The following is a 27,049-nucleotide window of genomic DNA, read 5'->3' as shown; positions in this document are numbered from 1 at the left end:
AATAAATAAATAAATAGAAAGTAAAAATGAATAAGAAAAGGGGGGCGGGAATCAAAAAGGGTTGAGGATGAAGGAGAGAGTTCATGGTCTAAAGCTGTTGAACTCAATATTCAGTCCGGAAGGCTGCAAAGTGCCTAGTCGGAAGATGAGGTGCTGTTCCTCCAGTTTGCATTGAGCTTCACTGGAACATTGCAGCAGGCCAAGAACGGACATGTGGACATGAGATCAGGGTGGAGTGTTGAAATGGCAAGTGACAGGGAGGTCTGGGTCATGCTTGCGGACAGACTGAAGACGTAAAGGGGCAGGTGTTGCGCCTTCTGCTTTCTGTAAGGACTCCATCCCATTCTCTCAGTTCCTTCGCCTCCATCACATCTGTTCTAATGATGCCACTTTCCAAAACAGTGCTTCTGAAATGTTTTCCTTCTTCCTTAACCGAGGTTTCCCTCCCTTTAGCTCTGAAGAAGAGCCATACAGACTCGAAATGTTAATTCTGTCTTTCTCTCCACAGATGCTGTCAGACCTGTTAAGTTTTTCCAGCATTTTTTGAAAATTGATGAAATCCTTGACTTCTATCCAATCTGGAGAGCATGAAAGATGGGATATGTAGTATGGAAGAGCAAATCTGAACTTCAAAAGCAGAGATATATTTATATTTCAAAAAGGACTTGGCAGAGGTGTAGTATCAGGGTGTCTGGGTAAAGCAAGGGTTAATGTGGTACTGGGGAAACAGTACCACCCATGTAGTGATGTAGAGAGTTACATGCTAGTGGCCTGTGCATAGAAGACTCTGGATGAAGCAGCACGGGGACACTGTTCAAGCAGGGCAGTGCCTCGGAGATGTATATAGTTATGAGCTATGAGCAGCTATACAAGTCTCCAGGCCTCTCTGTGAGACACCAAACAAGCTTTACAACAACCACCACCTTTTCAAGGGCAATTAGGGATGGGCAATAAATGGCCTAACCAGAGATGCCCACATCCTGTGGATGAATAAAAATAAAGAGCAGTCAACATTATAGTATATCAACAGTCAACTGGTCATAATTGCTATTTATAAGGTTTATTTACCATTTAGTAAAGAAGAATATTTTAATCAGTTAAACCATTTTTCAAAGAAAAGTAAAATGAAAACCAAATGTTTTTACATGTTGATATGTTCCATAAGAGACTGAGAAATCCTTCAAACTGTGGGAACATTATTTTTAAATCTTTTATCTTGCTAGCCTCTGAACATTTCAATTTTTTATTGTATCCTTTGATTTATTGAGAAGATGGATTTTCAACATGTGACTCAGTGATGGTGCCTTGCTGCACAATCCACTTTAATTGAATTGTATTCAATCAGCTTTAAGAGTTAAGCAGCTCAATACTTTTAGTAATACTGCTCAGTGTTTCAGGTATGACCAATCAGCGCAGTCAATATCTTGAGTAGAAGATATTAATTGGAGATGAATTTTATTGATTATAAGAAAACCAAGAGTCCACAGGGACATCTGTTTTGCTGATGTTGCATATTCTGGCACTTCACATGAGTAACTATTACAATTTCTAATAATAATTCTGAGGAAGTTAAACGAAACATGAAAGAGGAAGAGCTCAGAATTCAAGAAGCAATCCAAGTCAGTGAGGCTGTCACATTCTCAATAGAACTCAGTTTTTAATTTAGTCAATTTCTGAATTGTATAACAACGTTATCAACTCTGCCCTGTCCAGACAGCCACACACAAAAGAAGAGAATGAATGTGAAGCACAAAGTAGTTGTGAAAGAGTGCTTTGTTAACAGAATGTTAAAGTTAGAAATTCGGTGCAAGTGGGTATTTGTGCAGAGGGAGGAGGAGGTGCTATTTTAAAACTTTTTTATTTAATCTCTGGTAGCTGGTGAGTGTATACCTTTTGTCTCCAAGTTAAGAGAATGTGACTTGCTATTAAGTTAGTTACTTAAATGAGATAAACCAAGTAATTAATACAACTAATCAATTCAATTAAAATTCACTGATCAAATAAATAAATAAAGATAGCAAGATATGGCAGGCAGATGGTGCGCCATGAGTGTGTCATGGGGGAGCATTTGCAGAGCATTGTAATCCTGGACAACTGAGCTGCCTGCAGTTTGAAGAATATTAGCTCAGAGTTGTTGAGCGTGAGTTCAAACTGCAGATATTGCAGGGCAGCAGGGAGGGGGGAGAGTTACCTGGATACTTTGTTCTGGGAGGGTATGACACCCCTTAGGTTAAGTGGAACTTTAGAGTTGGCCAATGATCATGGAAAGGAGGTTGTAACTGCAAGAAAGCCTGGTATGGGGCTCCATGGTGTAGTGATGGAGGAGCCTTGGCCTTTGACTTTGACAAGGTACTTTCTGCCTGTATGGTTGGGAACAAGGGCAGCAGAGTGGATAGGCAAATTGACCACATTACCATGGTTCAGGATGTCATTCAGTTAGGGGGAGTGAAAAGAGATAAGGGGAACAAACCCTGTCCCTGCAGCTGCAACCAGGAGTTTAAAAATGTGTTGCCAGCCTGGTAGCAGGGTCTGGGACATCTTCTTGTGGTTGGACAAGAACCTAGAGTGGGAGGAGTTGGTCCAGTTCTCATGGTCCATGTGGGAACCAACACTAAATGTAGAATGACGAATGCTGTTCTGCTGAGAGAGTCTGAGGAGTTAGGGTCCAAATTAAAAAGCAGAATATTAAGAATATTGATGACTGGGTTGTTACCTGAGCCACATACCAATTGGCAAAGAGATAAACAGATTAGAATGTTAAATATGTGATTGATGGAATGGTGTAACAGGCAGGAATTTCACTTCATGGACAATTGGCAGCAGTACTGGGGAAAGAGAGGGTTGTTTTATTGCGAAGTGCTCCACTTATACTGGACTGGGATTCATGTCTGGAGAATCAAATAGTGAGGGCTGTAGACAAGGCTTTAAACTAATAGCATTCTGGAAAGGGTAAATTCAAAAGTAAGAGGAGAAATGTCAAGCTGTAGAGCAAAGCAGTGTTTTGGGTAAAGTAAGCAACATGGGTCAGGAAGGGACAGATAGACTAACAAAGATAATGAGGGCATTATTGACTAAGTTATGTCAGGGAAAATGAGAAAAAAATCAAAGCTAAAGACACCATGGGTTGAATTTTGCTTTCATGTGTGTAGACGTGCGCCCGACACGCTTGAGCGTGAAATAGAGCGCGATGATATCAGATGAGTGTCCCAATGTCATCACACACTCGCGCGATATTTCGGTCGGCGGGCATGCATGAGAGTCGGCAGCGTCCCCGCCGACAATTAAGAGGCCTATTAGGCCATTAAAGTAGCAACTGACAGCGATTTTTCACTGCCCGTCCAAAGTTACGGTTGGCGGGCAAGCAAATCGGCCAGGCGGCCTTTGCCTTTTTGAATAAACCTCATCCAAGGGTGGGATGAGGTTTCTGAGATTAATTTAGAAAAAGATTAAAATGTTTGGACAGAATTTTCAGCATCTGTATGTTGAGGTGACTCATTCTGATGCTCGGACATTTTTTTCCAGATTTTAAATTCTGTTTTTATTGATCTTAAATTTGTCAGCTCCCTGAGACAGCTCTCTGCCTTCAGGGGGCTTTGTGTGAGTGCTTCCCCGCACCCGCACTGACCATGTGAGCGCTCACCCTCCTCCCACCACCGCCCCAGAAGCACTGAGCCTTTCAGCACGCCTTTCACTCTGGCTGCCCGTTGATTGGCCAGCCAGCGTAAAATCGCGGTCAGGGGCTGATCGCGAGCAGCGGTCCGTTACCTGGCCACTCTCGGGCCCGCTGATCGTGGCCGCCCACCAACCCAAAAATTCTACACCATATCTGGATGCATGAAGCATTCACAACAAATTAGATGAATTAATAGCAAGATAGAAATTAATAGCACTTACCTAATAGCCATTGCAGAGATGTGGTTGCAAAGTTTACAAGGTTAGAGCTAAATATTCCAGAACCCCTAACTTGTAGAACAGATCAGCAAAATGGAACAGGAGAAGGGGTAGCCCTAATAATAAAGGATGGGATAAAGACACCAGAGCAAAAGGATCTTAGATCAGGAAATCGAGAAGTGGATTAGTTTGGGTGGAGCTAAGGAACAGCAAGAGGCAGAAAATATTGTTGGGAATTGTGTATATGCCCTCTAACAGCAATTGTAGTGGAGGGCAGGATATAAATCAGGAAGTTAGAGGCACAAGGAATGAAGATTGGGGGATTTTAATCTTTATTTAGATTTGGAAGACCACATTTGCAGTGATAGTGTGGAAGACAAGTTCATGGAATGAATACAGTATAGTTTTCTGGATCAGTATGTTAAGGAACAAACTAGGGAACAGACTATTTTAGATGTAGGGCAGGATTTTCCACCCCAGACCACTGTCAGGACCGTCTGGTTTCACCAAACGTCAATGGACTTTTGTCTGGGCCATCGAATTTCCCCTGGTGGGTCCCGCCATGAGGGGGCAGGAAATTCCTGACCTTAGTGTCATAGTGTCATGGCCAGAATTTTCTCATCAGTGTGCAGGGGCGGGCCCCACACGCCGACACGTTAAGTGACGCGCGGTGGCGTCGGGTGAATGTCCCGACATCACCGCGCACCATCGTGATATTTAGATGGGCGGGCATGCGATGTTCTCCGATGCACGCCCACCATTAACTAATCATTCACTTAAGGCCCTTGAGGCAGCAATTGTCTAGTATTTTTCGCGGCCTGTGTGATCTTCAGGATATCGCATGGGCGCAACCAGCAGACGGGTAGGGCACATTTGTATAAACCTCATCCACGGGCAGGATAAGAGGTGTGAGTGGGGTCATGAGTGGTATTTGTCATATATTTAATTGTGAAAGTTACTGATACTTGCCTGTGTGAGCAGAAATACTTCAAAACACTTCACAGCTGCTTGAACAGGACTAAGAGCCTTCAGGCCAGGACTCTTGAGAAAACATCATTTCTGGGGCCTTGCTGGTTTCAGGAAGCCTTCTCTTAACCTGGGAATGGGAGTTGTGCTATCCACTGGAGGCACCTCCTCTGAGGAGGAAGGGAGGGCCAGAAGGGGGAGGAGGCCAGTATACCACATTCAGACTTCAGGGGAGCCACTTTTGGGAGGAGAAGTGCAGGCACGAGGGGCGCAGGGCCAACAGGAAGTGCAAGGCAGAAGGGGCCGCAAAAGATGCCACTATCCTGCTGCTAGGGTTTACAGGCAGCGAAGCAGCTACCCCAGTATGTCTGAGGTGCAGTGCCGAAGGAGGCTCCATCTCTCAAGGGAGACAGTCACCTTCACCTGTCAGATGATAGGCCCTGAGATCTGCGCCAACTGTGTGGGTGAGCACCTCGTGCCAATGGCGCTGAGGGTCATAGCTGCCCTCAACTTCTATGCCTCTGGCTCTTTCCAGGGGTCGGTAGGTGATCTTTGTGGATTCTCCCAGTCAGTTGTCTACACTTATGTGAAGCAGGTGACAGGTGTTCAGTTCAGGCGTGCATTGACTTTCATCCACTACCGCTGGGATGAGGCCAGCCAGACATAGCAAGCCAGAGGCTTCACAGCAATTTCTAGCTTCCCGCCGTGTCCAGGGTGCAATCGACTGTACAGATGTGGCCATCAAGATGCCAGCAGGTGAGCCCGGTGCCTTCGTCAACACGAAGGGCTTCCACCCCATGAACGTGCAGATAGTTTGTGATCACAGGATGCTGATTCTACAAGTCTGTGCAAGGTACCCAGGCAGCTCCCATGACGCTTACATCCTGAGACACTCCCAGGTGCCGAAGCTCTTCAGTGCTCCAGCTCGGCTTGATGGATGGCTGCTGGGTGACAAGGGCTATCCCTTCGGAAGGTGGCTCATGACGCCTCTCCACCATCTAAGAACAGAAGCTGAGCAGCGGTACAATAGGAGCCACACCTCCATAAGGGCTGTGGTGGAGAGAATCATCAGTCTTCTCAAGATGCGCTTCCGATGCCTGGACCGTTCAGGGGGCACACTTTAGTACCCCCCAGATCATGTGTCACTGATAGTGGTTGCATGCTGCGCTCTCCACAATCTGGTGCTGGAAAGGGGTGATGCAGCGGATGAAGAATGTGTAGACACAGTTGCTCCGGCTGCACACGATGAGTCCAGTAGTGAGTCCGAGGATGACACAGGGAAATGCTGAGGGGGTAGATGCTGACCCAGGCTAACGCCAGGGAGGCAGGGACACCTGGGAGGCTTTAATCCAATGACCTTCAGCTAGCACACCACAGATGGACCTCCTACACAAGCCAGGGCTATAGGCTCCATTCCCGATAACTGAGTACAAAATCTGCCTGGGTAAGAAAGTTAACAAAGGCCCTTGTCAATAATGCTCAATGTCAAACAACTCACTCATAACATCATGGGTTCCTGTCCCCCTGCAGAAGTAAGGAATCACCCTGAGACATGCTCATGTATCAAAATTTAATGATTTAACAAAATTAAGTTCAGAAAAAATTAATTACAAAGGTGTTACGCATGACACTAAGATGTCATGAACTAATAGTGGGGCAACATGAAACCAACAGTGAAGAACCCATGGTTTGCCTCAAGTGCCTTAAGTTTATGCTTGCGGGTTCTATGTCTAGATGCTCCCCCCTTGCTGGCACTGGCATCTGAGACAGCCTACCCACTGTGCTGGCCTGTTGGCCTTGATGACCTCGGCGGGCATCCTCTGGCCTGTGGAGCCTTTGATGGCCCCACCTGGAAGAGAGCGGCCAGTTCCACAGCTGGCTTCTCCCCAGTCGTCGCAGCCTCATTGGATCCCACGGTCACTGGCAGAAACACGGAGCTGCTGCCCTCATCCGGAGCACCCTGAGAGGAGCCCGCAGAGATGACAGGCAGTTGCTGCGCCGACGTGAGGTCACTTTGGACCTCCCTGCTCACAATAGATGGATGGGCACCGAGCTGGGATACTTGGCGTCCAAACCATCTCCCACACTAGCACTGACCAGCTGAGGTCAATGCTGCTGTGAGAGCTTGCAGGTCCGAGCTCAACCCCAGGAAGTTCTGATTGTTCTCCTGGAGGAGCCTCTCCATGAGAGTTGCCACCCTCTCCATGGAGGAAGCATAGCGCTCGGCCATGAGGTGATGCTCTGCGTGGACTCCTCAAGAACAGGCACTGGCTGCCAGCCGTGTTAAGTGACCTCTGCCAACAAGGGACGCACCCTTCCCAATTGCATGAGGTTATTGAATCACTTGCGGCACTGTACCCATGTGCGTTGCACCACATCATGGGAGCTGACTATCTGCCACCTCCTCCCAGGCACATTTGGTCAGGTTGGGGGGTGCCTCTGCCTCCCGTCGCTCGGAACAAGGACCTCCCACCTCCACCAGGAGGGCAGCTAGGCACTCATCAGAAAACTGAGGGGCACACTGCCCCACTGCCCTACCCTCCTGCCTGGCCTGCCCTACCCTCCTGCCTGGCCAGCTCCACTGTCCTCCCCTCCTGCCCGGCCAGCTCCACTGCCCTCACCTCCTGCCTGGCCAGCTCCACTGCCCTACCCTCCTGCCTGGCCAGCTCCACTGCCCTCCCATCCTGCCTGGCCAGCTCCACTGCCCTCCCCTCCTGCCTGGCCAGCTCCACTGCCCTCCCCTCCTGCCTGACTTGCTCCACTGCCCTACCTCCAGCCTGACCTGCTCTCGAGCAGCCCTCTGGTGAGCCCTTCTACTGGTCATTGTGATCAGCCTATCCAAGGCTGCCAGCGCTTCATTTACACAGGCCACCGGGTCGCCATTGGACCCAGCGGTCATTGCACTCCCGCTGTTGCCGGCCCATTCCCGCTATCCTCGGGAGTCACGCATTACGCTGGGCGGGCCTTAATTGGCTCACCCACGTAAATTGGCGGTGGGGATCCAAACACGGGTGGCAATTGGCTCCACGCCCACCCACACCCTTTCCCGACTGGCCCGCCCGACATGGGGAAAATTCTCCCCATAGAGTTTACAGCATGGAACCAGGCCCTTCAGCCCACTGAATTGTGCTGTGCAGTATTGGGCACTGTGAAAGGGTTAATTCGTAACTTTGTAGTAATGGGGCATCTTGGGGAGAGTAATGATAATATGACTGAAATTAAATAATTTTCAAACTCATTATAAATTAAGTCCAAAAATAGAGTCTTAAATCTAAACAAAGCAAACTGTGTAAGTATAAGGCAAGTTGGCTAAGGTAGAATGGAAAACAACATTAAAAGAAATGATGGTAGAAGAACAATAACTAGCATTTAGTTCAGGCATCATTTACAACAAATATACATTTCATTAAGACACAAAAAACCCATGGAAAAAAGTGGCCCAACACATCACTAAGGGGAGTTAAAGATAGCATTATATTAAAGAAAGAGGCTTATAATGTTCTCAAAATGTGTAGCATGCCTGAGGGTTGGGAGGATATTAGAGTTCAGCAAAGGAGGATCAACAAATTGATAAGGAAAGAGAAGAGAGAATATGAAAGCTGATGAGCAAGAAACAAAAATAATTTATATATGTTTCCATAGTACATATAGGAAGGGATTAGTGAAAGTAAACGTGAGTCCATTCGAGACAGGGACATGAGAAATTAGAATGGGGAGTAAGGAAATGGCAGAGACAGTAAACAAAAACTTTGGGCAGAATTTTCTGGCACTGTCAGCAGAGGCATCATTACGAATGGGACAGGAAAATTTGGTGGTTGACTTTTGGATGCTCTCAAAATTTTCCTGTCCTGTCCATGATGATGCCTGTCTCTGGCAGGGTCGGGAAAATCCTGGCTTTTATATCGGTCATCATGGTCGAAGGCACAAAATACATTCCAGAAATGATGGGGAGCTAAGGGTCTAATAAGGATAAAGAACTTAAAGAAAATAGTATAATTAAAGAAATAGCACTGAACAAATTAATGGGCAGGATTTTTCAGTTGGCATGCAGGGGCGGGCCCGACATGTAAAATAACACGATGATGTTGGGCGTGAATCCCAACGTCATCGCGCTGTCTCTCAATGTTTCTTTCGGTGGGCGCATGCCAGAGTCGGCAGCTCCATGCCTCAGGGAGATTTCTACGCTCTTTCATGTGCATGTGCGAAAGAGCACTGACCCCGACTCTCCTTCCTCCCTCTGCCCGCACAGGTAGCACTGAGCGCTACTGCTTGCGTCTTATGCTGGGCAGGCCTTAATTGGCCCACCCTCGTAAAATAGAGGCGCGGAGCCAATCACGGGTGGCAATAGGCTCCGCGCCTGCCCCCGCCCGCTCCTGCCGAGCCCACCCAGTGCCTGAAAAGTTCAGGCCAATGGCACAAAGTGGTAACAAGTGAACCTGATGACCTTTAACCTAGGGTTTTCAATGAGGTAGCTGTTAATAATCTTTGGAATTCTCTATCCCAGACAGCTGTGGATGCTCAGTGATTCAGTAAATTCAAGACAGATTTTGACAGATTCTTGGGTCCTGAGGGAATTAAGGGATATGGGGATAAGTGCAGGAAGGTGGGTATGAGATAGAAGATCAGCCATGATCTTGCTGAATGGTGGAACAGGTTTTGAGGACCATTGCCTTTTCCTGCTGTTAATCCTCGTGGTCTTCTGAGAAAACAAACTAAGTTTTGCATTGCAGTCCTTACTGGTGAGTCTCCTGGTTCAAGTTGTGGCATGTGCTTGAGGTTGTGTGAATTTTGCTTGGATTTTGGAATTTCATGAATTTCATGCAGATACTTAAGCTATTTTTTCATGTTCTCCTCTCTCTACAATTTAATTCTGGTCGAATGTTTATCAATTTTGCATGACTAGGGATCTCCCATATCCTTTCTTCAGTCATAATTAACATTGGCCTGGATTTTCGCTCCTGAGGCAAATGTGCAGAGTCTTGATATTTTCCGCTTGCTGCACCTGCTTTGTGATAAAGTGCCCTGAATGGCAGGATCTTCAGTCCGGAGAATGGGGTGGGCCACCGCCCCCAGGCGCAGATCAGAGGTGGCCACAGGGGCTGCCGAGTACCAAGACGACTGGTGAAAAGGCTTGCCTCAGTTCTCTGGGGCTTCATCCCAGCTGTGTTGTTAAATATTAGGCGCTCTAGCCCTCACCTCTCACATCCACTCACCCCCAACATTCACTCTCCATGCCTCATCCGTGCTAACCCATGCCCCCCCCATTGTCCAATGGCCCCTTATAGCCCCTCTGCCAACTTAGTTGCAACTGATGCCAACTCATGACCCCCTCATTCATACCCATGTCCTTCTTAGCCCAAGACCAACTTATCACTAAATCGTGACAACCCATGGCCCCTTATGCCAATTTAGTGCCAACTCACGACTCTTCACTCATCCCCACAGCCCCATATAGCCCCTATCCAACATGGTACCAACTCATGCCAACTCATGAACCCCACTCATTTCCATAGCCCCTTATAGCCTCCATGCTAACTTATTGCCAACTTCAAATGCCACTCTTCCACATGGCCCCTTATAGACCCTGTTCCAACTTAGTGCCATGTCATGCCAAGCCATGGCTCCCATCCACCACACTTTTCTCTTACACCCTCCATACCAACTCACCCAATAACCACCCTGGAAAGATCTCAGGAGCCATGCTGAGATGAAATAAAATAAAAGGTTCAAAGTATCAATTACAGACTTCAGTATGTAAAGATCACACTCATTCAAAAGACCCAGTCAAAACATTTAAATCTCCTCAAATACTTAATCCCCTATAAAACAATATTTGTATTCATAACCGTATATCAAAGACACCTAACCCCTTCATAACCTATTGGAGAGGTCAAGAAAACTGTGAATTTACAGCCCCACCACATTGTGATAATGACAGCTTGTGGAAAACAGTCAAGCAGTGATAATGCTATAATTATGGCTATGTCAACAAACATCTATTGAAACTGCAAGCACAGATTTTTTTCAATCATAGTCACAAGAATGCTTTTTCAAAAAAAAAGATTAAAGTGCTGGCCACTTAAATAACTTGACAGCTTAACAGTTCCACAGGCTCTATCTATCTTTTATGAACATTGATGTCTGCTCTAAAAAAAATTGTAGCTCACACACTGTGAGAAAAGATCCACAATCCACTGAAAATGGATTCTGTTTGAACTTAGCAATGAGTTTAAATGGCCCTGCTGTGTTCAGGCTTCCTCCATGTGTGAGTCATGTCCTAGTCCCATTCCCCTACCACCAAAAATAGGATCTGTCGGAAATGGGGAGTGGGATTCTGAACCTGGATTCCCAGCACCATTTTGGATATGCCCAAAAATCTAGGTCATTGTGCAGTTAAAAGGAGATGTTTATGTAAACGAGAACTTGATGAGATTACACAGACTCAGTGGGCCTCATCAATAAACAACCCTAATTAGAAAGTTTGCCAGCTAAATGGTTGAGATTTGATCAATTCAATCAATCAACTGTTAGGGACTTTACATGATGTAATTTACTGAAAGGACACTTAAGTATATCCATGTAGGCTATACCTTTAAACTTTAAGCAAAAATGCGATTTATGTTTAATTATCATGATCCAAGGTCATCACTGATAGCCCAGTGAGGCCTTGGCAATGTAACATCCTGTCCACCATTGAAAGCAAAAAAGATAAAAATTAAGCTGCTAAGGTAACTTTGTTACTGCAATCAAGGAGTGGAAAGAAGAACTGCAACTTCACTTACCATGGAAGGAGGGCTGCAGTCAACAAGGATGGAACCCAGTCGATCATCAGAAGGGGAGATCTGCAATCAATGGGAACTGCCCACATGGGGGTGATTGTATAACCATTTACTTTGAACATGCTGTTAGAGTATCTTTGTTGCTAAAGTAGACTAAAAAGGCAATTGTGTTTCCATTTAAATGTATTAACAGTTTTATCTTTCTTTCTTTTTTTGCTCCTTTAATAAATGGCCTTCGCCAGGATTTTCCGGTTGCGGATGGGCTCAGCGGGAGCGGCCGCCAAAAAGACCACTGCCCACGATTGGGCCCCAACTGCGCTTTCACACTGGCTGGCTAATTAATGGCCAGCCAGGGTGAATCGTGTGCTGTAGCGCTCAGCGCTGCTGGAGTGGGGAGGGGGGAAGGAAGGTTAGCGTGGAAGTTTGTGCATGCATGCGGGTGCATGCAATAAAAGCTCCCCGAGGCAGCTCTGTCTTTCAGGGAGCTGAAGATTTTAAAATAAAAAAATAAAGAATTTTAAAAAGTTATAAACATGTCCCCTCATGAACAAGGACGTGTTAGAATTTTTTTTTAGTGACTGATCGAAACCTCATCCCGCCTGTGGATGAGGTTTCACAAAAAATCCAAAGGCCGCCTGGCCGAATGCAACATTTCTTTTAATTATAACTTTAATGGTCTTAATAGGCTGCTTAATTGGCGGTGCGCACACTGCTGACTTTAGCGCATGCCCACGGACCGAAATATCATGCGAGTGCACGATACATCATCGCGTGTAATTTTACGTTCATTCGGGTTGGGCACGCTCCCACCTGATGAGCGATATATTCTGCTCTTATTTAACTTGAGTTTTTGGATGATTTATTCATTATTTCTTGTAATTTGTGGGTCAAAACAAACTGCAACCCGAGAATAGGATAGGTTAGAATAGACTTACAGGTGACACACTATAAACATTGGGGAAAAGCAGATATTGACAGAAAAGTAGAAAGCATTGGGAATGTTTCGATAAGTGGCGGAGTGTTAGGGAAAATATTGAACAGTACACCTCTAGGATAGCTGTCAGGATTTTGTCATGATCAACTAGAATTCAGAAGCTCCATATCAACTGGGAACATTTCAGATCGCAGCAAACAGGGGATGGGCCAGCTGAATGTGAAGATGTAAATGCTAATCAACAAGATGACTTGGGTAGTATATGTACATGCCATTTGAAACTATTCGCATACTACACATAGAAAATTGGGTAGGGATAGTTTCACAATGTGGCTTTAGTAGATCATGGGGTATTAGTCAACTTCCTGGTTGGCATTTGAGTACTGTGTATAATTTTGGTCACCTAGATACAATGAGGTATTCAAACTCTGGAAGACTTGAAAGGAAGAAACTTGGCTGATAGCAGACCAGAAAATAGTAAATGGCATTAAAAGAGTTATATCTTGAGGCATTGGAAAGCAAATATGTTGCTCGTAATGGCATCTGAATGGATCAGCAAAGATATTACTGGTCTGACAGGAGATTTTATATGTGTGATCCACAGGTTTAATTTAGGCTATTCTGCTTGCATGTTAGCTATGTACAATCGCCTATACTCTAAAATGTACTCTGTTCTCAAAAATAATGCTTAACTGCAGCAAAGCATCCAATGAGATACCTAAATAATTTGCTTTCCAATGAATTATAAATTGCCCAAGAGCACAGTAACATAAAGCTGGAGTTTCACATTAAATAAGGTTTCAGGCAATCCAAAACAATGTTCTGTAGTGAATATAGCTAATTTAAACTTAACGTTAAGAAACATCAATTTTTTATTCTTTTTGTAAGATTCACACACTACTACTAACATTTGAAACAGGCATTGTTTATTATCTATATAAGTTAAGATTTATGTTGATTACAAAAGTATTGAAACAATTGCCAAAATATTCTGCCATGCATTTAATAGATCAAAGGATAAGAATCACAAGTTTCAGAAGGAACATAACTTTTTTAGAGCTTATGTATCTGCAATCGGCAAAAGCAGGAAACAAGAATTTGGCCAGCTGTCTTATATGTAAGCACAATTATAAGAATTGAAATAAGGTTAATAGAAAACAACGTGAAAACAGATGACAGGTGTTGCACAAAGAAGCATTTGGCATCCCAATTCATAAAGTTTTGGCTGCACACCAGGACATGTTCAATTAGACGTGTGACAATATTAAAGCATAATTATATTCTGTCTGTTTTTAATTTATTGTAATCCAACAACTTAAAGCTGAAATGTCCAAAACTTATTTACAAAACTCTGTTTTTTGACAGAAATAGTAGCTTAGGAAGCCTACCTGTTAAGATTATTCTTCATGGTAGCTTCTGCAGTGAAAATTGCAGAGATGTCCTTTTAACAATAGAGAAATAGACTAAAATCATTGACTGGATGAAGTAGGTTTGCTTCATTGAAGCAAATGCTTTTTATATTTCCTGACCCTCAGCTCAAAGGTGTGCATTCTCGGTGCTGAATACCTGGCTGGCCATAGGCTGATAGGTGGCAGAAGTGTTTGAAAACAGTAGAAGTGCTTGAAAACATTTATCTCCATAGCCCTCCCACTGATGCCACAAACGCTAGGAGAGGGTATCACTGGAGACCAGTGGTGGGCACCTTGATTGTTGAATGAAAGAGTAGGAGGGACTTTCATACAGTTAGGAAGTTTTATTACAGCAGTTGAGGTGGAGAGAATATTTTTAAACCCTAATTCTAACTCAGACTCCACGGGCTGAATTTTGCTGTTGGTGAGCAGGGGGTGGGGCCCGCTCGCCGATGCGGGATGACCTTGGGGGGAACCCCTGGTGTCATCCCGCCCCATTTAAATCTTCAGGAAGGTGGGGGCAAAACGTTATCAGCTGCCCACCCGCCGACCTGTCAATGGCCACTTGAGGCCCTTGACAGAATCATTAAAACAATTGAAGTACCTGCCCGTCCAACCTTAAGGTTGGTGGGCAGGCCAGGAGCCCCGGCGGGAACTAGAAAAAACATGAAACCTCATCCACCGGCGGGATGAGGTTTCATGTAGGAATTTAAAAAGTTTAATGAAGTTTTAGTGTCATTTATGAACATGTCCCAGCTCATGTGACATTGTCATGAGGGGGACATGTTAAGGATTTTATTTTCTATTTTTAATGTTTATACAACTGTCAGCGACCTCCTTGAGGCTGCGTGCTCAAAGAGTGCACTCTCGCATTTGGAGAATCCCCCCCACCCGCACAGGGAGCGCATAGCGCTTCCCACCGGACGTCACGCTGGGCGGGCCTTAATTGGCCCGCCCACTTAAAATGGCAGCGGGGCCCGCTTCTCCGGCAGGGATCAGCTCCCTACAGCCGGAGATTGGGTCAGGCCCGTCCGCTTAGAAGGCAGAAAATTCTGCCCCATAAATCAGACTAGACATCCATTTAATGAAGGGCAGCTCACTCATTCCTATTCCAATATGCCCTAGTTTGCAATGATTCCACTTGAATATGGAAAGATAATGACTTGTTCTGATTTTTCACAGCAGATGTTAATGCAATAGACTCTACGATAGCTTTTTAAATGGATGCAAATATGAAAACCCTCAACAATTCAACACCGTTGTGGGACATTATCATGAGCTTTTTGTTTCTTATGCTTTCAGAAAAGATATTCAATCCACTAGGGAAGTTGTTTCCATCTAATTTGAATGCGTGTGTAATTAGGTTCTACAATTAGTGCTGATGTTTTTCTCTCTGCACGAAATGCAGCATTTTACAGCAGAAGATCAGAAACCAAACACACAAAAAAAAGCATTTTAGTGCATCATGTACAAATCTGATGCAGGGAACAAATGCAAATGTCTGCTGTAGTTCAGGAGAAGGAATTGAAAATATTTACAGGCTTTGCTTACTTTTATTATGACAATGACAATGGATCATCCAAGCACATAATGTGATTTTGCCATGTGAGCTGAGCTGCACAATCTGCAAGGGATGTGCTAGAGAGCACAGCCTTGGAATTTGATGTTCTTAAAGCCTGTAGAGAAATGTATAAGCTTGGCATTACTCATAATTGAAGTGCTTATCCCTAAGTTGAAATTTGTTCCACAAAAGACAAACATTTTTCATATTATTTCTGTTCCCTGTAGCAATCTCTTATCACATGTCAATGTTTGTGTCATAACTTAACAATTATTCACTTTTTTTAACTCTATGTCTATGTTAGAAATTTGGAATAAGTTTAGTTGATCAGTGTTTTCCAGCATGTATTTTCCTTGGCTGGTTCACTTTTGATATTTCAGAAATTGATTAGAAAAGCAGATCAAAAGTGAGTCAGCAATTTGGATGGTGAAGATTTCATTTAATTAACTTTGAGACAAGTCATGTTATTTTTCTTAGATTGAAAGTCTCATAAAGCCAGAAGATGAGAAATGTCTGCTGTGGGACCATGGGATCAATATCTACACATAGAATTATGTTTTTGAGTACTGCAAAACAATTTGCTTAGAAATTCAATCATTCTTGATGCAGAGAAAAGAATGTATGTTGATAAGTATTATAGAGTTGATCTTCCAGGCAACTTTTCTTGGTGGACACATTTAAAATTATATACATGGCAGCAGCGTTAACTACATGGGCACAATATCGAGCACAGCGGATGTGTGCCCCACCTGGCCGAGCGTAAATTGATGTGCGATGATGTCGGACGAGCGTCCCAACATAGTCCTGCAACATCTTGTTCGGTGGCTGTGCACCGGAGTTGGCTGCATGCTGGCCAACAATTAAAAAGGTAATTAAATTCATATTTACGCTGCTCGTCCAACCTTACGGTTGGCGGGCAGGCAAAGACACCATGCGGCCTTTGCATTTTATCGGAAACCTCATCCACGGGTGGGATGAGGTTTCCTAAAGCAAATAAAGATAAAATAAAAATTTTACACTTGAATTAAAAGCACGTCCCTGCTCATGTAACAAAGTCACATGAGGGGACATGCTTTATGACATTTTCATTTCATTCATTAAGTTCTTTTAAACAGCATTCATATCCCTGAGGCTGCTCTGTGCCTCAGGGAGATTGAAAAGTTCTTTTGCGTGCATGCACAAAGGCCATACTAGACCCGCCCACCCTCTTCCCCCCACCTGCACAGGCAGTGTTCAGCACTGCCACCCATATTTCACGCTGGGCAGGCCTTAATTGGCCCACCCGTGAAAAATCATGGTGCGATACCAATCGCAGCCAATGGTTTCCCAACTGCCCCCGCCAAGCAGCCCCACCAAGGGCAAAATCCTGCCCCATGTGTGCAATAAATTCTATAACTAAAGAAGAACTCTCCCCCTAGAGGTTCCCTGCGCTGCTAACTCATTGGTTTACACAGATCATGTGTTCTTACAACATAGAATTATTCTTAAAACTACATTTATCAGAATTATAATTACTACATTCCTCCCCCTTAGCTTTTCCATACATTTTGTATTTATAAGGATATTCATCTCACGACTTTACAATATTTAAACAGGTCACGAAATGACAAGTTCAGTCTTTCAGGTGGTTTTCTGATCCGTATGGAAAGTCGCGGCTCCACGACTTCAGATTCTTTGGCAGGAAACACATTCTCTGGAACTGCAACATCAGTTACCTCATTGGGCACAGGCAGTTCAGTGTCTTCCGACAGAGACATCAGGCATGTCTGCCCTTGGTTGAGCATCTTCAACAGGAACCACAGGTTCAGCAATGGTTACAGGTGGATCATCATTTTGCTGGGGTATCTCCCTTTTTGTTAAACGATCCATATGCTTATGGATGATCTGGCCCTCCACTTCCATGTGGTGTGACAATGGTCCGGTCAAAGAGCTTACTTAACCATTTAACCAAAATTCCTTACATATACTGCTTCTCCAACACTAAATTGTCTTTCACGACTATGCAAGCCATGAGTTGTTTTTTGTTTCCTTTGACTTTTCTCCAACTTCTCCTCCAAATTGGGAAGTAATAGGCTTAGTCTTGTTTGAAGATGATGCCTCATCTGTAATTCTGCATCCTCTTCCTACGTGTCTTCTTTCTACCACAGAATTTAGTTGTGGCTTCTTTTTGACTTCACTGTTGGCCAGGCTTCTTTCAGATGCAATCTCACCTTGTCTTAGTTCAGTAGTTGAACCACCCGTGACTTCATTATCTACTTGCAACTTGGAAAATTCTACTACTGTTGCTTTCAAAGCCTTGTTAGCTTCATTTAGCTGATTCTTCAGCTTCTCTGTCTCCTTCTTGTATCTGTTGGTTTCCTCCTGGAAACTTGAACATTGCAGCATCTTCTCTGCCAACTGGTGCTTCAGTTTGTTCAGAGTGACTTTAAATTCTTCCAGTTTCTCTTCGTAATTTTTCAAAGGCACAAACTTTGACCTGAGGAATCCTTGTAGTGTGCGAAGGTCTTTCAACAAGGTTTTCCTTTTTTATATGAAGCTCACTCACTTCATCTTGAACTCTCTGTCATTCAGCAGAGTCTCCTTGGGTTTCTTCTATTCTTCTGTTTTGTTTTTTAAGACAGTCTTCATTTCTTCGGGTTGTTGAATTGTTACACATTCCTTTTTCATCCTGTTGCAATCCTTGGACTCTCCAGGCTCTTTCTGAAGTACATTGCCTTGCTCCTTTTTCAAGTCAGGAACTCTTCCAGCTTCCTTTTGAAATCAAAGTTAATTTCCCTCAACCAATTTCGACATAGAAGGCTTGGTCCTCTACCTTCTAATACCATCATGGGTAGTTGTGCTGATTGGTGTCTATAATGAAACAATTGCTCTGGTGATACGTTTTACCAGGATTTCTTCACCTGTGTACATTTTTAACTTGACAGATGTTTGTTCCAAATTTAATTGTTGTGTACCTTTATTTAAATATCTGACAATGTGTTCTCCTATTATAGTGGTAGAAGCATCCGTGTCTACTTCCATTTTTAATGGTTTACCATTCACTTGCACTGTGACAATAATTGGCTCTGTCTTCCCAAATTTCATGTTGAATAATGAATAAATATCAGAATTTGTTGTTTCTGGCTCTTCTACACTACATACTTCATTGGACTTCGATTGTTGCCTGGAAGCCTGCTAAATCTCACTTTGTAATGTTTCAATAGGTGTCCACTTCTGTGACAAAATTAACACTCCACCTTTTTAAATTGCCAATCATTAGGAGAATGATTGTTTCCATGTTGATAAAAATTAGTTTCTGACTTTGCTGCTAAGCTGTTTCCTCTAAGTTTTCAGTTAGCAGGGGCTGTTTCCCGATTCACAGTGGAGTCCCAGTTTTTCACGTCACTTGCGGCTGCTTGTTCCCACCCAAATAGGAGAACAGCACCATTTTGTGACCCTTGAATCACTTATGAATCCCTTACAGAATGTTCCATTGCAAAGGCTATTTCTAATAATTGCTTAAAATCAAGATTCACTTCAGCCAGCAATCTTCGCTGAATAGCATCCTCCTGTACACCGCATACCAAACAATCCCTGAGCATGTCATTCAGAGTTTCATTGAAATCACAATATTCCATTAGTTGTTTTAATTTCACCATGTAGGTAGCAATGGTCTCTCATGGGGCTCTATTCCATGAATTGAACCTGAATCTCTGCATTGTGACTAAGTCTGGAAATGTCCCTTAATGAGGTCATCTGCTAATTCACTGAAAGTAATCAAATCTAGGGCACCAGGGGCCATAAAACTTCAAATTAAACTGTAGGTCTTACTCCCTCAAATACTCAGTAGAATTGCTCTCCTCTTTTTCTCCCCTGTGATTTAATAGGCTTGAAAGAAGATTGCAAGATGTTCTATATATTGAGACCAGTCATCTGTGGCTGGCTCAAAGGGATCAATTTGCCACACTGTGGCAGCTCGGATGAGTATATCTTCCTTTCTTTTTAATGAACTTAGATACTCACAATTGCTGGGCAAGGTACAGCAGTGGATTTGATTTATCCTCATCGCCAGTTTCTTATAAGTTTATTTTCCAGGCAACTTTTCTTCATGGACACATTTAACTTTATTTACAAGACAGCAGCAGCAACTACATGTGTGCATCAACTTCTATAACTACAGAAGAGCTCTCCCCCAGGGATTCCCTGTGCTGCTAACTCATTGGTTTACACAGATCATACGACCTTACAACACAGGACCATTCTTAAAGCTATAGTCCTATGTTTATCAGAATTATAATTACTACAATAAGCTTTAATGTGTTTAACTTCCAAATGAAAATAATGACCATTAACATTGGCTGAGATAGATTTGACTACTAGCTTACACTATAATGGATAGACACTTCTGACAAGATGGATCTCCCCATTATTATCACAGAATCCTGTCAGATGAGTGCAAGTCTTTGCCAGAGACTGGAGCTTAACAGAATTTGGGTGTGTTCACTTGAGCTAAATCAAAATTAACCCTGAGTTCATATTATTCAGATAATGGAACATTTTTGATTAAAATCCCACTTTTCTTATGACCAAGTTTATATGTTCTGAACTGGTCAAATGGACGATGCAATTAAACAGATATCGTTTTATAACAGAAACAAAAATATGTGTTCAAAGACCTTATTCCTTTGAGCTGCTCTCTTTTGGAAACTGCCATTAAGCTTGACAGTCCTTGCAGGTAGATTGACAACTGGAATGAACTTTTAATGCAATTGTGAAAAAGAAGGGTCAGGTGAAGCAAATGTGCAGCATGTTGCCAGATTATAGATTTTGTTTTAAAAGCTACAAGAAGAGAAATCAGTTTGTGCTCAACTATTGGCATGAAACCACTGAGTTGACTAAAATGGATGTCCAAAGAGGTCAGCCTGAGGACTGCCTGAAATTGTTCCTTAGGCCTTATACATTGAAAGCAGTGAGCTCAGGATACCAATTAGGTAAGCTGATGCAGCTTGCCAATCAGACCCAGGGCTGTGCCCTCCAGGCCAGGAGCTGTTTGAGATCATCTTGCAAGGTTATCTGCAGTTTCCCCCAGTGAAAGTTAGTAGCCTTCCACCAGCCATGCTGCAGCCAATGAGGTCGCACGCTACAGGAGAACTAGGACAGGCAAAAGGTGCCCATAATGGAATGTATAAGGGTGAATAGTTCAGTTTTGGATGTACTGTTGCAAATGTTGTTGGATGAGGTTGTATGGAATAGCTTATTACTGGTGAACTTTATTTCAGAGCTTTGGCCATGTAGATGCTGTGATGCTACGTTTTAGAATGATTGAAAGATTTTGCTGTTACTATGATATAAGAATGGCATTTTAGGGGAGACACAAACTAGTATCTGCTCACTTTGGTAGCCCCTTTGGAGGGCCAAATCCGTTCCTCCTGAGGTGACCTCTTAAATGCTAGGTGGTAAGAGCTGCACCATCACGATGGCTAGGTTGTGGAGGATGCAGCAGACCATGGTCAACTTGGACACATGGTCTGGTGAGTGCTGGATGACACTGCCCACAACCCACCCCTCCCTCTCCCACCCCCACACCTGCCATCTCCAAAATGATCCAGGCATCAGAATGGTTGCTTTAGAATGCCAATGGTTTGCTAGACCACATTCCTTATTGCTGCATGGCTATCATGATAGGTGCTTTGTCCTCACGTGGTTGGATGGAAGAGAGGAATAAGTAGCCAGGTGTAAAATGGGTATCCCTTATTCGCCAGCAGCCAGCCTCTGATATGTTTTGGTGGTGTAAAAATGGTGAGTATGGCTGACTTCCACAGTATGAAGACATCATGATTCCTATGAGGGTAGCAGGCATTGGCCAAGAGGATCTTCTGTTCATTGTTTCACACCAACTGGATGTGATGAAGTGTAGCCCCTGAAGTTACAGAACATCTCCCTGCTAATATGTGGGGAATGCAGTCAATTACCCCTTGGACCATTAAGGATTTTGCTAACCATGTGCTCCCTCCTTCTGCTTCATTGTCAGTGAGAAGAAGATGAAGTCTCCTCACTGTCTATACAGGGCTCCTGTCACCACAACCCCTCCCTCCCCCTCCTGATACAGCAATGGATGATGAACTCTGAGACGTTGCTGATGTCACTTCCTTCCACCTGGAAGGATTAAATGGCAGAAACATTAATGGTACTAGTGATCTTGATGGCAATCATCCATCCTTCCCTGCTGTGCTGTAGCAGATTTCATTGAGCATCTACTTGGTGAATCGCAGGCACCTCAGATGCTGCTCCTGGTTGAGGTGGAAGTAGGGGTAGGTAGGACCTACTGTCTGCATCCACCTCCCCCTACACACTGTTTTCCCTTTCTGATACCTGAGCTTCATTTCCATATAATGCTGCAGCCTGAAGGACTGTAAATATAGGCCTCATAACTTTTCTTGACAGGGTAGAAAACTCCTTTGATCTCCTTATCAAGAGCCAGCACTGCTCCCTTGAAAATCCAGGAGTTAACAAAAATCCTCCAAGAACAAAACACACTACTTCCACTAGCTCTGCTCCAGTAAAAGTAAGTCAAAAAATATATGGAAGTAGGTTGTTTTTCCTTTAAATAGCACTTGTGAGGGGGAGTTCTTTGTACATCTAAATGCATCCTTAGTTGGGGGTGAATGTCAGAGGACCTGTGTGGTTAAAAATGTCAGATCATTCATCTAATAAGCATTAGAGGCTGCTTGACTTCACAATCTGCTTACCTTACATGTTTTTGGCAGGCACACGGCATGCCCATAATAGTGGCCTGTCAGAGTGTGGCTTAAAGTGTTCCAGCTGCCATTATTTCACTTCAGGCTTCAGTGGCACTGGTGCCAGTGGTGCTATGGGACCCAATTTCAGGGCACTTGTGCCCAATATTGTTCTGGCAGCAATGATGGAAAATATAACATATCATCCACATTACCATGCAATTCTAATTTACCTACTCATATTTGAGTGTGCATATCTGACAGTTGCCTTCGCCTCACACAGAAAAAACTGGAGGTGACAGTCGGTAGCATGGAAATGCTGGACAGCTCCTCAGCCAATTCCTTGCACTCACTTTTCCCCAGAGTCGAAAGCATGCAGAAAATCTGTACTCTTATGAAGTCCCTTTGTCCACTATTTTAAGGAACAAAATCATATTCTTTCAAGGTACAAGTTCTTTTTCAGTAATCAAAAGAACCGGACTGATGAAAGTAATATCAGTTCGAAGCCTGAAGACTGTGACTGACATTGCTCCAAACCATCAAAAGACGTTAGCCTGGTTGTCAATTCCGGTTGGTCCATGCGATGATATGTGGACAGGTGACACCTGTCCTACCAATAATTGTGTAATTTCCTTCATCATGTTCTGCAACACCAAGCCCAAAAACATCCAGAAGAATTCAACATCTGCTCTGTATCTTTTTTTTCATTATCTTCTGTTTTACTTGTTTCCCCATCTCTAATTGTTTGATTCTTCATTAACTAAAAAAAGTGTAAGAGAAAATATACATATGAACATACAAAATAGGAGCAGAATTAGGCCATTTGGCCCCTCAAGCCTGATCCGCCATTCAATAAGATCATCGCTGGTCTTTTTGTTTCGAATTCCATATTCCCATTTACACCTGATAACTTTTCATTCCCTTGCCTAACAAGGACCTATCTGCCTGTGACTTAAAAATACTCAATGACCCCGCATCCACCACCTTCTGAGGCAGCGAGTTCCAAAAGTCGCACAGTCCTCTGAGGGAAGAAAATTCTCCTCACCTCTGTCCTAAAAGGGTGACCCCCAATTGAACAACAGTGCCTTTTAGTTCTGGATTCACCCATAAAAGGAAATATCTTTTCCACATCCACCTTGTCAAGACCGTTCAGGATCTTATATACTTCAATCAAGTTACCTTTCACTATTCTACACTCCAGTGAAAATGAAACCAGTCTGTCTAACCTTTCCTTCTAACATTCCAAGTATCAATCTAGTAAATAGTGAGCCTCTGAAATGCCTCAAACATATTTACATCCTTCCTTAAATAAAGGGACCAAAACTGCACACAGTGTTCGAGGTGTGGTCTCACCAATGTCTTGAATAACTGAAGCATCACATCTGTACTTTTATGTTCAATTCTTCTCCTAATAAAGGACAGCATTTCATTAGTCTTCTTAATTACTTGTTGTACCTTTTTGTGACTCAAGCACCAGAACATCTAGATCCCTTTGCACCTTGGAATTCTGCAGTCATTCTCCATTTAAGTAATACTCTACTTTTTTATTCTTCTTGCCAAAGTAAACAATTTCACATTTTCCCACATTATACTCCATCTGCCAAATTTTTTACCCAGTCATTCAGCCTATCTATATCCATCTGCAACCTCCTTATGTCCTCTTCACAATACACTTTCCTATCTATCTTTGTGCCACCTGCAAATTTAGCTACCATGCCTTCACTCCCCTCACCTAAGCCATTGATATAAATTGTAAAAAGTTCAGGCCCCTGCATAGGCTTCTGCAGGACTCCACTCATCACATCTGGCCAATCAGAAAAAGACCCATTTTTGCATACTTTCTGTTTTCTGCCAGCCAGCCAATCTTCTATCCATGCTAATATGCTCATTTTGCAGAATAACGTTTGAGGTGGCACCTTACCAAATGCCTTCTGGAAATCCAAGTAAAGTACGTCTACAGGTTCACCTTTATCCACAGCGCATGTTACTCCTTCAAGGAACTCCAATAAATTGGTTGAACATGATTTCCCTTTTACGAAACCATGCCGACTTTTCTGATTACCTATAGTTTTTTAATTGCTCAGTTATAACCCCCTTAATGATCGATTCTAACACCTTCCCCATGACAGACATCAGGCTAATTGGCCTAAAGCTTCCTGTTTTCTGTCAACCCCCTTTCTTGAATAGAGGAGTTATATTTGCTACTTTCCAGCCTGAAGGAACCTTTCAAGGATCTAGGCAATTTTGTAAAATTAACACCAACACATCTACTACTTCATTAGCCATCTCTTTTAAGACCCTAGCATGAAATCCATTAAGACCTAGAGATTTGTCAGCCTAATGATGGTTTGCTCAATGCTGCTTCCCTAATGATTGTAATTTTACCAAGTTCCTCTCTCCCTTCCACCTCCTGAGTTACAGCTATTGCTGGAATATTTTTTGTATCCTCTATAGCGAAGACAGAACCAATATATTTGCTCCTTTCAATCACTATTTCCTTATTATCTACAATAAACTCTGCATTTTCACTCTCTAGAGGACCTATTTGCTCACCAAATCCTCTCTAAATGCTCACTATATACTCTCCATGTGCACATTGTAAACTTTGAGTGATAAGAGAATACAATTTAATTGTATTAACCAACTTTTTGGGGTCAATCTACCAACCACATGCCATATTGTGGTGAATCATTGCTGTTGGAAAGTTGATCCAGATCCTAGTTTGCTGTGATATTTCCTGGTCATGGGATGACCGAAGATATATGCATTTATATGCATATATGCATTTCCTCAGAAACTGCATGCCAAATGCATGTGAGTGCAGATTCTTCTGAATTTCTGTTGAAATTATGGTGGCAAAGTGAAAGAAACTCAGGGGAAAATCCCTGACCTTAGATTAGAAAGGGTGAACTATATTAGTGAAGACAATCTTCATCAGCACAGTTAGCATAAAGATTCCACTCCCATTTCTGACCTTTAATGATCAGACGAATACAAACATGGAATGGACCTTTACACTATTGCCATTATTAGTGAAATCATTGAACATGTGCAATAAAGCATATTTGCAGGAGATTTGTGATAATACAAATTTATCTACTTTTAATAATTAATAATAATAAATAATAATTAGAGGCAGTTTCCCAAATGTTCTATAATGATGTTTTATGGAACAATTGGAGTTGGTTTATCAGCCAAAGTTTATTACCAATAATTTACCAAACTTCTACATCATAAAGAACACTTGGAAAAAAATGAGCTGAGAATCATTAATCCCTTTGTCTCGTAAAATCTGATCACTACATATAAGTATTTTTCACCAGGTGATTACAATTGATCCAATTTAGGATTTAATGTATTGAGTTCCTTAGTGTATGTTTATGAAACCAAAATTTAATCCAGTTTAACAAATTCCCACACTAAGTGACAATATTCGTAATTATTGGGCCATTAGATCATGCTGTTGGCAAAATTAATGGTGCAGAGTGGGGTATAGTTTTAGTTTGGATCTTAGTTATTTTGATAAGCATATCAAACAGTGAGCCCTGATATGCAATGTACTGCAGCCTACATCGGAAGGGTTTGTAATTTTTTTTAAATGACTGATTGAACCTAAGGCATATTTCACAATTAAAATGATTAATATTGTTATAATTACAATACAAATTACTGTCATTTATATTTGTTTTCATAATGCCCTAGAAGAATATATTAATTATTTTTGCCACTAATGCAATTAGTGACCCATTTATGACTTACATTTAAAATATATGCCAGACTAAAATATAAATAATTTAAAATACTGAAAATTCTTGCTGAATAACAAAATGCTAATTGAATTTTTCAGAGAGCAGAACAGTGGCCATTAATCCTCACACCGAATTAGTAATACCGTGTGGGTATGATGGATGGTTTAATGAACTATATCAAATTAGATTAAATGTCATTAATGATTTCACACTAGCATTTATATCTCCAAGCTTTCATAATTTTGAAAGTTACATGAACTGTTTTAGGCAAAACTGGTTATTAACTGACACACTTAATGAATGTATTCAGGCTTTGTATAAATTAATAAACTCTAATAAATGGTGTATATATCTTATGCAACAGTTTAGTCCAATGTTCTTAGTAGAATGAAAACAAACTAAAACATAATCAGGGGCAATATAGGAACAAGATTTGTTAGAGGAAATTCCTTTTGATTGATTTGCACTGATCCTTACTCCAACCAAAATTTAAAAACCCTGGAAGGCTTTTGTTCACAGCATCTAAAGCTTTGTTATTGATTGATAATAAATTGTAACATAAATAACATTATTCCCACTTGATATCACACATAGGAGCCAGAAAGCATCACAGCAAATCTCCTTTACCGTCACATTGCTTTATAGCATATTCTACTTGCTATGTAGGCCGGGATTTTCTGTGCCCACTGGCATCGGGCGTGTTCGGTGGCATGAACAGACAATATGGCGGGAAGGCCAACTATCGGTTTCATGACATCATGAAACCAATTTGAGATCATCCACTCCATCCTTCGATGACAGGCCATGTTCCTTGCCATCGGACGTTGGGAATCTCATGATAATACATCTGCATATCATTATAAGGCCAGCCCTTTGGACTTATTCCCCCCCCACTTGATTGTCTGCCCACATTAGCAGGAAAACACGCATATATAAGGCGCAGACTTGGTGGGCTGCACTTCGTTTGAGACTTCAGGGTTTGCCTAACTTGCTTTGGTCAGCACTTGCAGTCATCAGCACCAGGCTTCACAGAAGGCACCACAT

This window comes from Carcharodon carcharias, chromosome 11 (genome assembly GCF_017639515.1).
Source record: "Carcharodon carcharias isolate sCarCar2 chromosome 11, sCarCar2.pri, whole genome shotgun sequence".
NCBI lineage: Eukaryota > Metazoa > Chordata > Chondrichthyes > Lamniformes > Lamnidae > Carcharodon > Carcharodon carcharias.
Note: the sequence above shows the minus strand (reverse complement) of the source record.